This window comes from Camellia sinensis, chromosome 4 (assembly GCF_055761805.1).
Source record: "Camellia sinensis isolate YWXY chromosome 4, ASM5576180v1, whole genome shotgun sequence".
Lineage (NCBI taxonomy): Eukaryota > Viridiplantae > Streptophyta > Magnoliopsida > Ericales > Theaceae > Camellia > Camellia sinensis.
In genome coordinates this window covers 221,990,854-222,004,353 of record NC_138964.1, presented here as the reverse complement: position 1 = coordinate 222,004,353, position 13,500 = coordinate 221,990,854, and positions in this window count along the sequence as shown.

Here is a 13,500-nt window from a genome sequence, read left to right as displayed (position 1 = left end):
GGTTGGTGTCCAAATTGAAGCCCCGGAAGTTAGCTTTCCAATGGCGCAAACCTTGCATTAAAATTCCTTCTGTGCAAAAAGGTATGCCCTTTTTTGTGAAGCCGCGCAGATTCGATCCAACCGGGATGATGCTCGACTTCAACTGATCATATCTCCCCCACCCGGACTTGGCTCTAGGAGATTCTTGAGTGCAAAATGAAGCCCCGAAAGTAAGCTTTCCAACGGTGGTGGCCTCATAGCTAAAATCCAAGTATGCAGATTAATAAGCCCGATTCAGCGAGAACTGCTCGACTCCCTTCTACCCGGATTCATGCCCGTCTTCTCCTCCAACTTGGTTTCTTCTCTCTTCCCCTTCTTTCTTCAACTTTAAACCCCTAAGAAAGGTGTTTTGAAAGGTTTTTCAAAGATTTCATCTCTCTTTCATTCATTTCCACTTTGTCCTTGCTCGGTTTATCGAAAAGCGCATTTTTTGACAAAATGCGAGCCTCGGAACGACGCAGAAACTTTATTTCAAAAATGTTTTGAAATGAGGGTTTTAAGGTCTGAAAACCGTTCAAAATAGCTTTGGTCCAAAATGGGGTGTAAAGTTGGGATTTGACCCTCTCATTGCCGAAGAAATTGAACCTTTGCCCTGCACACCTTTCATCACCAAGTAAACCATCAGTAACGCCCAAGTCTTATGGGCTGTCAAAAATGGGGTGTCTACAGTGTACTAGAATTGTCATTCATTATATCTTGAGAAGCTAATTTGCCTTTTTATATTGTTGTAGTTTCTCTGCTAATCTCCCAAATACAATCAATTATTAAATGACTATTATAAACATTAAAAAAGAGGAAACTTCAATAATACGTACCCCTTTTTGAGTTGTGTACCATATGCCCAGTTATGATCTTTGTTGTCTTTGGTTATGACCCATTGTGGTGTTGGTTATGACCCATTGTGGTGTTAGTTATGACTTAATTAGGACTCTCATAATTTTGCCCATAAGGATATCTTGTTCAAGAAGAAGAAAGAGAAGCATATGGAGGTTATTTTCTAGCTACTTCAAATTGGACAGCTTGTTCAAGAAGAATAAAGTGTTGTTGATTTGTAATTCTATATCAACATAAATACCTAGTAGCTTCCACTCATTTTTATGTTTCTTTTTTCTTTTAATTCATATATGCATATTATTCATTTTTTCCCCTCAAGTAGAGTGAGCTACGCAAGTTTGACTTAACTCTCCAATGTTTTTTTCATACTTTGGAATAAATAATCTTTGTACAAAAAAACCAAAGCAATCAGCAATCTTTCTTCTTCTTCTTCTTCTTCTTCTTCTTCTTCTTCTTCTTCTTCTTCTTCTTCTTCTTCTTCTACTACTACTACTACTTTCATTTCTTTTTGTTTTTTTTAGCTATTTATGGGACAGTTTTTTTGCATTATATTTGAAAATATAAAAAACAATGCCGACCCCATCTATGAACTTTACAGTTCTCTTGGCCTGTAACTTCTCCAATAATACTACTTGTGCAGAAAAGTGCATCATAACATTGATGCTTATGTGAATTAAATTTCTTGTTATCCAATTAAGTAGTTAAAAATGATGGGCTTACCCATTTACAAATGAAACTCATTTATAACGTGTTTTATGGATTTAAATGGGTTTCAAACTAATAAAATTGGGTAGTGTGAGTATGAGTTGAGCCACTTTGAAAGTTCAACATGTATCAATTTCAAGGTATTCCCTTGTTTCCAAGTTATCAAGTGGATCTGTTCTACCAGGTCTTTATGCGAGGAATTATTATATTTTGCGAAAATTTCACATTTGTCGTACAAACAAAAGATTAGAAGCAATAGCAGGTACATGCAACAAATTGTTCAAAGTAAAAGAACAGGTAGTAGGAGGCAAAAGACCTATGCCAACATAATGAATGGGTAAAGAGAAACCATTACCAACAGTCACTTGATCATGTCCTTAATAAGGCTGTGAGAGATGGAAATTTGAGAGATCATTCGTGAGATGATTTGTAGCAGCAGAGCCAATGTGGCAGGGCACAGAGAAAGAACGAGTTGGTGAAGAATTGTAAGAAGATAAGGGAATTGTTGTTGTATAGTCTCTTGAGTTTGAGGGATTAGCTGGAACTGGACATGAGGAAGACAGTGGTTGGAAAGATGGATCCATACGATGCCAGCAATCAATAGCAGTGTGGCTTGGTTTGCCACAAATCTGACAAATAGTGGAATTGAACTGTGATCTATTTATGTTGTTATTTCAATTAAAGAATCAAGAATCACAATTTCCATCATTACAATTATAAAATCGACCTTTGCGTCTGTATGAAACTCTGCCACAAGATTAAGATCCACGATATGAATTTCAGGAAAAATTGGATAAAGAACCAGAGGCAGATGAAGAATTAGGATGTGAACCTTTTGATGCTGAATAGGCAACAATAAGAGTATGATCATCAACATGTTTGAGTTTTTGTTCAACATAAATTGCTTTAGAATATAACAGAGAACACAACTCTTCCACCGAAAAAGACTCGGGTCATGCTCTAATTGCCATTTTGAGAGCATCGTATTCTTCAAGCAGGCCATTGAGAATGATAAGAATCATATCTTTATCATGAATACTTGCAAATGCTAGAGCCAACTGATCTGAAATTTTTTTGATCTGAGCAATATATTCTTCCATAGAGAGAGACTTTTAGGGCCTGTTTGGTAACGTTTGCGTTTTCAGTTTATATTTACAAAAATTTTATAAACTGGTTTTTGTTTATTTTTAGAGAAACATAAACTACAAACGCGTTTGGTTTAGACAAAATGTTTTAAAAAATTTAAAAATATAAAAAAGAGTGAGAAATGGCAAGTGGTGGCGAGTGGTGGGTGGAGACCAGTGGTGGTGGTAGAAGATGGTGGTGGAAAATGATGGCGGGTGTTGGTGGCGGAAGATGGTTGTGGAAAATGGTAGCGAGTTGGTGGTGGTGGTGGGTGGGTGGGTGACAGTGGCGGGTGGTAAGGAGTAGGTGGTGGTGGTGGCGGGTGGTGGGTGGTGGTAGCAAGTTGGTGGTGGATGGCAGGTGGTGGTGGCAAGTGGGTGGTGGTGGGTGATGGGTGGTGGTGGCGGGTAAGTGGCGAATGGTGGTGGTAGGTGAGTGGGTGATGGTGGCGGGTGGTGGGTGGTAGCGAGTGGGTGGTGGTGGTGGTGGTGGTTGCGGGTGGTGGGTGGTGGTGGCAGATGGGTGGCGGGTGGGTGATGGTGGTGGTGGTGGTGGCAGGTGGGTGGTGGCGGGTGGTGGATGGTGGTGGTAGGTGGGTGGTGAGTGTTGGTGGCGAGCGGTGGATGGTAGTAGTAGGTGGTGGGTAGTGGTGGCGGTGGTGGTGGTAGTGGCGAGGGGTGGGTGGTGGTGGCGAGTGGGTGGAAGGTGCGTGGTGGGTGGTGGTGGTTGGTGGGTGGCAGATGGATGGTGGTGGCGGGTGGTGGGTGGTGGGTGGTGGTGGCGGGTGGATGGGTGGGTGGTAGGTGGTTGGTGGCTGGTGGTGGCAGGTGGTGGATGGTAGTGGCAGGTGGGTGGTGAGTGCTAGTGGCGGGTGGTGGTGGCGGGCGATGGATGGTAGTGGCAGGGGGTGGGTGGTGGCGATGGTGGTGACGGCGAGGGGTGGCGAGTGGGTGGTAAGTGGGTGGTGAGTGGTGGTGGCAGGTGGTGGTGGGGGTGGGGGTGGGTGGTAGGTGGTGGTGACGGAAGACGGTGGTGGAAAATGGTGGCGGGTGGTGGCTAGTGTTGGGTGGTAAAAAAAAAAAACTCAAAACATAAACTCATTTTTTGTGTTTTCATTTTTTGGCCAAATTTATAAACTGAGACCATTGATTTATAAATCAAAAATTTACCAAACAAATTTTTATTTGAGTTTTTTAAATTTTTGTAAATATAAACTGAAAACTAAAAACGTAAGTGTTACCAAACGACACCTTAGTAATTGATTGTAATTTTGTCTTCAACTGATGAATGTGTGATCTTAACAATGAGGTGAATCATTTTTCAAGTCAAGCGAATTTAACTGGCAAGTTGTAGTGTTGGGGTATGGATACGGATTTGTATTTGGATTGGTTATAGGATATCTTATGTTTGTAACCCAAAGACTGGAATGGCTTATTAAAGTTGTTGAAGGAAAACATAATAAGAAGGTGAAAAGTGTTGGAAAAAATGATTTTTGGGGATTTTAATTTAATATTAAAATGTGGTGACTTTAATTAAATATTAAAGTGGGTCCTAACCATTTTTTGTGCTGGGTCCAAGTGAGCCAAAAACCATTGGGTTTTGAATAAGAAATTGCCAAGAAATTGCTTCATGATGTTAGATTCATGAATAGGATTTTAAAGAGTATTTAAATCTTTTTTCTTGGCTAAAGGGTGTGAATCCTTTGGGCATCCATACTTTTCATTTTGTGGAAAGGGGCTATGGATGCTTGGTGTTTTAATGACTAGCCTTAAAGGCTGGAGGCTTTTCCTCTCTCCCTTATACATGTATAAATTGAGACTCTCCTGTCAAGTTTCAATATAGAAATTTTTGCTTCCATTTTACAAGTCAGTTTGCTTGATAGTTCCTATTGTGAGAGAGTACTGCCATTGTTTTGTTCGCTAAGCTAGACAGATAGTGCTTCTGCCGTAGCTGGTTTTGACCGTCGTATCCTGGGAAACAGACGCCGGGTTTCCTCAAGCACTCGACCCGTGAGGCGGCGAAATCTGTTTTAAGGAAACTGCTTCCGTGCAGGCTTCGGTTTCGTCTCTATACTCTTTATTGTTTTTTGTGTATTTCTGTTGAAATTTAGTTGTAATTATCAACATATGTTCTTGGTATATAATTTGTTTTCTTCATAAATCTATTTATTTAATTTCACAATTTTGAACAACAAGCTTAAAACAGATCCTATATATCTTTTCTATGAAATTGATCGAATAGATTTATATAGACTATTAGGTTAGCTTTGTATAATGTTACTAGGAATTATTGCGGAATTGCTCACTATTTCAATAATTGTAAATTATGCAATGGTACTCTCTAATTGCTTAGTTTAATTAGAATGCTCTATTATAATTTGCATACTTAATTGTATTAGTATGATCTTGTTTTATGCGTATGGTTCATCATTTCCCTACCATGATTTGCATGAATTTTAAGGTTATAAAATATAATTTATGGATGTTGCAATTTTGACATGCTAATTCTATTCTAGTCTCAATTCGTTACATGCTTGTTATTTTCTAGGCTAGATTACATAATTTAATGTATTTGGTGTTATAGAGTTTTATGAATTGTGTACATGATTAATCTAAATTATCTAATTGTGTGCATTAATATGAATTATTTAATTGGGTGCATTAATCTAAATTATCTAATTGGGTGCATTAATCTAAATTATTTATTGGGTGCATTAATCTGAATTATTTAATTAGGTGCATTAATCTAAATTATTTAATTAGGTGCATTAATCTAAATTATCTAATTGTGTGCATTAATATGAATTATTTAATTGGGCGCATTAATCTAAATTATTTAATTAGGTGCATTAATCTAAATTATTTAATTAGGTGCATTAATCTAAATTATCTAATTTTGTGCATTAATATGAATTATTTAATTGGGTGCATTAATCTAAATTATTTATTTGGGTGCATTAACTTTGAATTTGACTTATCTATTTGAAGTTATTAGTTTAAATGTTTATTATGAATTAATTTCATTCATGACTCATGAGTATTGAACTTTATTTTAAAGTTGTAATTTAATTTTGAAGTTACAAATTGTATTTTGTTTTGGTACCTTATATTAGGTGGTTATTTATATAATTAATAGTTGGCTAGATGGTTTCAATTATTTATTATAATTAAATATTTTAGATTATTTGTTTGTATTTTGTTGTGGTTTGCTACTAACTTTCTTTGTAGGGATACCAATGCGAAAAACAAATATAAAACCAAATGAATAGAATTTGGGATGTAAAAACAAAAATGTTTGGACTACTAACTTTTGTGTTGAATAGGAATACCTAAGCGTGGAAAGGCTTTTGGACTAAATAGAATCCTTATGGATTGGCTATTTTATTTAAATGTTTGAAGCATGTTTTTTGCTTGAGATGTAGTTGGTTTGTTTATCAATTTGTGGTAGCAAGTTTTATTTGCTTGTTTTGTTAGAAGCATTTTATATGCGTGTAATTGTTATAGCAATTTTTTAAATTGTTTGTAAGTTTGGAACTTGGTTTGGTTTTCTGTGATAGAAACCAAAGTTTTAGCTTTGGCTAAAGAGTAGTTCTTATTTGTTCAGAAATGACAACTAAGATGGATTTGGTTTCAAACCTTTGGAGTTTGAGGAAGTCTTTGGGTTTAATCATTTTATTCCCAAAGTGTTGGAAAACCAAATTTGGAGAAAGTCATTGGTCATATATGTGTGATAAAAATTTTGATTTACATTTGTTCTTGAAGCTATGAAAGTTTGTTTTTATAAAAGTATTGTTAACCTCTTCATTCTCTCTCTCTCTCTCTATATATATATATATATTTAAATTTTTGGTTTGTCTAAATTTTTGGAACTAGGTATTCCAATGACATTAGGGACATCACAACCTTTGCTTACTAATGACAAAAATGTGTCCATTCCAACTTCTCTTATGCCTGCACCGGCAGCACAGGGTAATTTTTTTAAGCTTGTTTAATTTTTCAAGCATGTTTCCATTTGTATTTCATAAATTGTCTTTTGATTTTTTCAATGATTTGATTTATTCATACAATATTTTAAGTGTTTTTGCCAATTACAGCAGATCAATCAGCGACTCTTCTCTCGATGTCAAGTATGCATCAGCAGCAGAATCCAAAATTTGGCACATCAACACCTTGGTCCAGGCTTCTGTCGAAGCATCCTTTGGTATTTCTCACTTGAAAGTTTTTTCTGGAGTTTTCTTCCATATGTTCATACATGTGGTTAATTGTATCATGGCTAAATTACAAACACACCCCTTGAGATTTACTTAAATTACAAATTATCTCCTAGTTCTAGAAATTACATTATGTCCCTAAGACTTCTAATTTCATAACAAATAGGTCTTTTTATTAATAAATCATCAAGTTAATTAACAGTTTTTAATAATGTTAAAATTTTATTTCAATTAATAATTCAGATAATTTTATTATTGTATAGGTGAACAGTTAGAAATTTTACTTTTTCAATTAATTTTGTTAAATAAAAAATTCTAAGAGGGATGTATTTGTAATTTTTCAAACCATAAGGGACAATTCATATTTTAAGCAAACTTCAAGGAGTGTATTTGTAATTTACCCTTGTATCATTATGTATAAGAATATTCTATTTCTTTGATTTTGGCTATTTCTATTTGACCCATGTCTGTTAGGATTTTACCCGTTTTCCTTTTTTTAAACTTGTTTCTCCCACCAAAGTGAGTGTAGCAACCCTCACTTTATCCTAGTCATGCTTATGTACATTCTTGCATGATCCTTGTATTGATTAGGCTTGCATCTATGCAGATTTTGATTAGTTTCGTTTAAATGTTGCTTGCATGTTTTGTTCCTTGCTTGGTGTGAGTTTAGCCGAGGTCATCTTAAGCCTAGGTTACACCTTTGAACTTCTTACACCTATGACCATCTTGGAACCACCTTGGTTGACCTCTACCCTCACCCTGACATGTTAGCCGAGATGTCATTATCTAGGTCGACGTGTTCATCACCAAGGCCGAGATGTGTATTATCTAGGCTGAGATATTATACCAAAGTGATCTTGTCCCTGGACTGGTACGACCTAGACCAAGGTGTGGCACAGCTAGGCCAAGTGTTGTCCTTCCTAGCCGAGATCATTGAGACCCTTTTTGCCGAAGCTTTTTCCTAGTCGAGATCATTACACGCCGAAGTGCCCATGTCACCTTACTTGTTGCTTACACTTTGTCATGCCCTTGTCTTATCAATCTATCACCTTTTGAGGAAACCCAATTCGGTAGTGTCACGTGTCCCAGCAGAGGGTTTAGTCAGCCGGCAAAGTTAGAATTATATCATTTTGTGTCATATCTCTTGCATGGTAGAGAGAGAAGCTCTAGGAAGAGGAGAGGAAGTTGAAGTGAGAGAGCTAGATCCTAAGCTTGATCTTTAGAGTTTGAGCCGTTTAATCCGTGCCTTGAGGTTAGAATCTTGATTTACTCTTGTTGCTCTTTATGTTGATTCGATTGCATTGCATGATCTAGCATGATTCATGAACCATGCATTGATTTAAAGTTTGCCTTAGAAAGAGAAAATGATGTTCTTATGTTCTTGAGATAAAATCATGTTTTTTATCCGAAAGCTTGTAACAAGTTCCATGTTTTTGTGTTTGTTTTCATAAGATCTTCAAGTATGGGTACCCAGGTCCATGTTTTCAAACCCATCTCATGAAATCTTAGATTTTGAATAAAGAAGTTATGATTTTAGCATTCATGTTCTTCATGTTCTTCAGGAAGGAAACCTAGATTTTTCCAGACTTCATTTCCTTGAATGTAGTCGTCAGGAACACACCTCGGCCAAGAGGTGTGGTACCTCGGCCTAGACCTGGTTAGTACCCAGCATGTTTTTCCGAGGTGAAAAGGCAGTGTTGTAACTCCCAACATGTTTTGCTTTGTTTTGACTTGATTTTGAAAGAAATGCCGAGATCCTTCCCTGCCATGAAAAGCTAGTTTTAAGGATGCATTTCATATCCATCTTTGAGCATCTCACCCTGTCTTATTGAAACGCATTCAATGGGATTTATTATGTGCTTGTAGGCTTTGGACCCTTGCTTGTAATTCCTACACCCGAATAACTATGTGAGTGGTATTTTTAATAAAGTTATGTTATAATGTCTTGATAAAAGCTTTGTTTTGCTTTGTTTTGGAAAAGTATTTGATCAAGCATGAATGATTATCCCTAATTTTTGGTATCAAGTAATATATTTGCTTTGATGACATTATGGGAAAGTCCTTAGTGTCAGGGGACTATAATGCAACTGCACCCTTGTCTTGAAAGTCCTTAGTGCCAGGGGACTATAATGCAACTGCACCCTTGTTTTGAAAGTCCTTAGTGCTAGGGGACTATAATGCAACTGCACCCTTGTTTTGCCACTGACGGTTTTCCACGTGGATTGTTTGTTCGGAATGTCATCCCTCGTATTATATTGATGCATCTCGTGAAGATTTGAAAGACTTGATTGATGGAGTTGGTTCATCCCTTGATTTTGTATAGTATGCTATGTATTGTTTAGAAAAAAGATCTTGTATATCATTCATGCAAAACCTTTGTTACTGGTATCACTCACTGAGTATCCAAGCTCACTCTCTCCTTATATATATGTAGGTGATTAGCAAGAAGGCGGCAATGCCTAGATGATTATTTGCAACTTGTTTTGGATTCACATTTTTTGTAGCATCTTGAAGATCATGCTTCTTGGCTTGTAGTTACTTCTTTTGTTTATGTCGGCTTGAGAAGCCTTTTGATCAAGATGTATTTTGTACTTTATTTTATTGTATCCAAGTTGTAAGCTATATTAAGATGTATGTCATTTCATTTGATCTATGCACAGCTCTTGTGGACTATTTAGTTTTAAATTTATCGCTTCCGCACATGTAAGCCCCATATGTATACTCTGATTGCGTGTGAATCTTTGTAAGTTGGCCTTTGGTAATCTCGGATTACTGGCCATCACGGCACCATTCTACTAGGGACGGAATGGGGTCGTGACAGATTGGTATTAGAGCCAAGTTCCTTATAGTACGTTATTCACACACTTTGAGTCCCAAAGAGCATAGGATGTCCCTTAGAATGATGTTAGGATTGCATCAGATTGCTTGCTACTTGACAAGATGCGTGTCATCTCGGCATGATTATTTGTTACTTGCATACATTTCTATTTGCTCATTTCGTTTTAAAGTCATATTTTGCATACTCTTAGTATCATGAGAAGGGGTAGACCTCCAGTTGGCCAAGATCATTCTGAGGACAGATTGGACAGATCAGAAAGGTTGGTCGAAGGTTTGGTCCGTGAGTTGCGACAACCTAGGCCACAGGACACGGGTACTACTTCTACTCAGGCCGAGTAGACAAACGGCCGACATGCAGCTCCGCCTCCACCTCCACCTCCACCTCCACCTCCTCCAGTGCCACAAGTGCCTCCACAGCAAGCTTTATATGGGAACGACACGATAACCTTGATCAAAGAGTTCAAGGAGATGAACCCGCCGAGATTCCAAGGGGGTATAGAGCCGATGAAAGCCGAAACGTGGGTCTTGGAAATAGAGAAGTTGTTTGAGATTTTTCCCAGTACCGATGCCCAGAAGGTGTCACTAGCAACATTCACGTTGGACGACGACGCTCAAAGATGGTGGATGATGGTCCGAGAAGGTAATCCGGGTTTGACTTGGGCCAGATTTTTGGAATTGTTCTACAACAAGAATTTTCCCCTTAGTGTCCAGGATCGTAAGACCACAGAGTTTCAGGCTCTGACACAAGGCAACAAGACAGTGGCGGAATACGACCGTGCTTTTACCGAGTTGGCAAGATATGCGCCTCACATGGTTGACGACGAATAGTGAAAGGCTAGGAAGTTCGAAAGTGGGTTGCGTGGACCGATACAGGACTGAGTGAATATGCTCAACATGTCGACTTACGCCGGAGTGTTAGACAAGGCCATCCTGGCAGAAGCTAACTTGAGCCGATATCAGAGTTCCGGAGAGAGCCAGAGGAAGAGGCAAAATTATGATAATCGCCGAGTTCCGTTTAACGCCAAGAAGAAGACGAATGTAGGCAGCTCCAGCAACTCGAATCAAGAGGGTGATGCTAAGCCGATGTGTTCAAATTGTGGAAAGCCACATTTTGGGGTCTATCGTTGGGCGTCAGGGGCTTGCTTCAAATGTGGCGAGATGGGTCACCGAGTGAAAGACTGTCCAAAGGCAAAGGCTGATGATGGTAAGAAGAATGGGAGTACCTCGGGCTCTGCACAGAGAGGCAACATTGGGAAAGAATAGATGAGACAGGGAAGAGTTTTTGCTCTAGTGCCAGGAGACACCCAGAATGCCGAGACAATAGTGTCAGGTACCCTCCCAATTTGTTCTCAAGATGCATACATATTGATTGATTCGGGTTTTACGCATTCATTTGTATCTACTAAGTTTGCCGAAAAGTTGAATAAGGAATTAGAACCCCTTGACTATGTGTTATCTGTGTCTACTCCGTCTAGAAGAACTATGACTGTTGCATCCATTTATAGAGCATGTGTTGTTATGATTGAGAATGTTGAATTATTAGTTGATTTGATGCCGTTGGACATAGCTCACTTTGATGTCATATTGGGAATGGATTGGTTAGTAGGAGATAATGCATCCATTAACTGTGTTTCCAAAAGTGTCATATTGAGACCCCCAAACAAAGCCGAGGTTACGTTTCAGGGTAAAGAAGTGGTATCCCCACCTTACTTGATCTCATCCATGAAGGCCTATAAGTTGATTAAAAAAGGGTGTCAAGGTTATTTGTGTTGTATATTAAGCAATCTGAGTGGAAACGTTGAATTGGCCGACATCCCAATTGTTAAGGAATTCCCCGACGTCTTTCCAAGTGACTTGCTTGGCTGTTTAGTCGATAGAGAAATAGAGTTTACTGTTGACGTCATGTTGGGAACCCAGCCTATCTCCAAAACACCCTATAGAATGGCCCCAGCCGAGCTTAAGGAGTTGAAGTTGCAATTACAAGAGTTGTTAGATAAGGGCTGTATTAGGCCGAGTACTTCACCTTGGGGAGCACCAGTTCTATTTGTGAACAAAAATGATAGTACACTTCGCCTTTGTATTGACTACCGAGAACTGAACAAGGTAACCATTAAGAACAAGTACCCACTGCCGAGGATCGATGATTTGCTTGATCAACTACAAGGGGCACGAGTCTTTTCTAAGATCGATCTCTGGTCGGGCTACCATCAGCTGAAGGTTAAAGAAGAGGATGTTGAGAAGACTGCTTTTCGGACAAGGTATGGCCACTACGAATTTTTGGTTATGCCTTTCGGAGTAACTAATGCTCCTGCATCATTCATGGATTTGATGAATAGGGTCTTTAAGCCGTACCTAGACGAGTTCGTGGTTGTTTTCATCGACGATATATTGATCTATTCCAAGAGTGAATCTGAGCATGAGAAGCACCTGAGACTTGCCCTACAGATTCTGAAAGATAGAAGATTATATGCCAAGCTTAGCAAGTGTGAGTTTTGGCGTTCCAGCATTTCATTTTTGGGGCATGTGATTAATGAAGAGGGTATCTCTGTTGATCCAAGTAAGATTGAAGCCATTGTGAATTGGCCGACACCGACCAATGTGTCCGAGGTTTGTAGTTTTTTGGGTTTGGCCGGTTATTACTGAAAGTTTGTGAAGGACTTTTCAAAGATTGCAATACCTTTGACACAACTAACTTAGAAAGGAGTGGCATATGAATGGACTGAGGATAGGGAATCAGCCTTCCAAGAACTAAAGACGAGGTTAGTCACAACACCAGTTCTTGTACTGCCGACAAGTAATGAGGAGTTTCAGATTTATAGTGATGCATCACATAAGAGTTTGGGTTGTGTATTAATGCAAGGGGGTAAAGTCATAGCATATGCATCTCGTCAATTGAAACCCCATGAGAAGAACTATCCCACCCATAATCTAGAATTAGCAGCCGTAGTATTTGTTTTGAAGATTGGTGCCATTACTTGTATGGAGCTTCTTGCCAAGTTTTCACAGATCACAAGAGTTTGAAGTATTTGTTCACTCAGAAGGAACTGACTATGAGACAGAGAAGATGGCTTGAGTTATTGAAGGATTATGACATGCAGATTCAGTATCATCCAGGTAAGGCAAACTCAGTGATCGATGTGTTAAGCAAGAAATTAGTTGGGAATTCAGCTTATTTGTCAATGATTTCAGTGGAGCCGACTATCATTGAGGAAGTGAAGACCAGGCAGATGGAAGACAGATTCTTCAGGAAGGTGATTGATGAAATTGTCACTAAGCCGAGGTTAGGGTATACCGTTGAAAATTAGGAACTCAAGTTTGAAGAAGAATGTGCGTAGCCGACGTCCCAGAGTTAAAAAGGAAGATTTTGCAAGAAGCCCATAATTCCAGATTTGCAGTACATCCAGGGAACACCAAGATGTATCAAGATGTGAAGCAGACTTTTTGGTGGTCAAATATGAAGAGAGAAATAGCCGAGTTTGTATCTCAGTGCCTATATTGTCAACAAGTGAAAGCAAAGCACTGGAGGCCAGCAGGACTTTTTCAACCTTTGTCGATTCCCGAGTGGAAATGGGAGCACATCTCCATGGATTTTGTGGTTGGTTTGCCGAGGACACAGAAGGGTATGGATTCATTTTGGGTTGTAGTCAATAGATTAACTAAGTCAGCACACTTCTTGCCTGTTAAGACTACCTTTAATGCCGATCAACTCGCTTTGTTGTATATGAATGAGATCGTTAGACTTCATGGAG